Here is a 1,141-nt window from a genome sequence, read left to right as displayed (position 1 = left end):
CAGGTGTAGTGAGCCTTTACATACAAAACCATGACATTTAAAATCTTGATTAATAGTGAAAATGGTTAATCACTGGAACTCATTCCAATTAATCATGGTTCACAAACTAACTGCCACATAGTGATCCTTGGACGTTTGGGTACTAGATTACAAAAGCAGTTCTCAGTATGCCTCACTGGTATTCAGCAATGAATCTACCTTATTTATTGCCTTAATAATTGAATGTTGAGAGACCTAGAGTGATCTAAAAATCTAAATTTAATTTCTACTGAATTTAAGGAACAAAAAAAAACATTTTCAGTTTATCAAATGTTGTAATGACATTGCTGTAAACTCACACTTAAAACAAAAGACAGTTTGTTAAAGATATTGTTCATATACTTGAGCTAAAAACCTTTTCAGACACAATTCCAATTCTCAAATGAACGTTAACTTAAAGAGAAAAACCAACTGTATGAATTAATTTATATTAAACCATTAACTTTGAAGAGTAGAGTCAATAGAATTAATATTATTATATCACTTCTACGGAGCAGTTTCAACGTTTTATCACTTTACTCTGTCTCTTGTGCTTTCATGGTGATCATTTTCAAATCCACAAATTGAAAAACTGAGATGATATGACAGAAAAACAAATTATGTCCAGTTTAGGCTGGACCTTCCCTTTTACACTGAAGCTTAGATGGACAGGAAGGAACGATTGGACCTCCCCTCACACAGCCTGCCTTGCTCATGTGTCTGAATCCCTGACAGCTCCAGAGACCTGATCACTGACTATTAACCTTCCTAGTGACGGAGGAGGCAAAAGAAGAGGACAATTTCTTGGCAGGGGTTGTTAAGCATCAGATTAATTGCATGAACAAACAGAGGCCATAGACTAACAATGCTGCATATGAACAATATTGTAACGATAGTGTAACTATCCTTAACTAGTACTGTTCAGGCTGTGAACATTCAAGTGACATAATTCATGAGACACTTCTCCATTCAAACAGATATATACAGTACATCTATTGTGAGATACTATACAACTTCAAGTATATCTGCAGTGTTTTAGTGCTGTGCAGGCATGAAAAATAAGCATGCCGACATAACCAGCGTCTCACGACAGTTCCTAGCCACATCTAACATCAAGGCTGTG

The sequence above is a fragment of the Larimichthys crocea genome, chromosome XXI (assembly GCF_000972845.2).
Source record: "Larimichthys crocea isolate SSNF chromosome XXI, L_crocea_2.0, whole genome shotgun sequence".
NCBI classification, from domain to species: Eukaryota; Metazoa; Chordata; class Actinopteri; family Sciaenidae; genus Larimichthys; species Larimichthys crocea.
The sequence above is the reverse complement of the archived record's forward strand: the minus strand, read 5'-3'. Positions refer to the sequence as shown.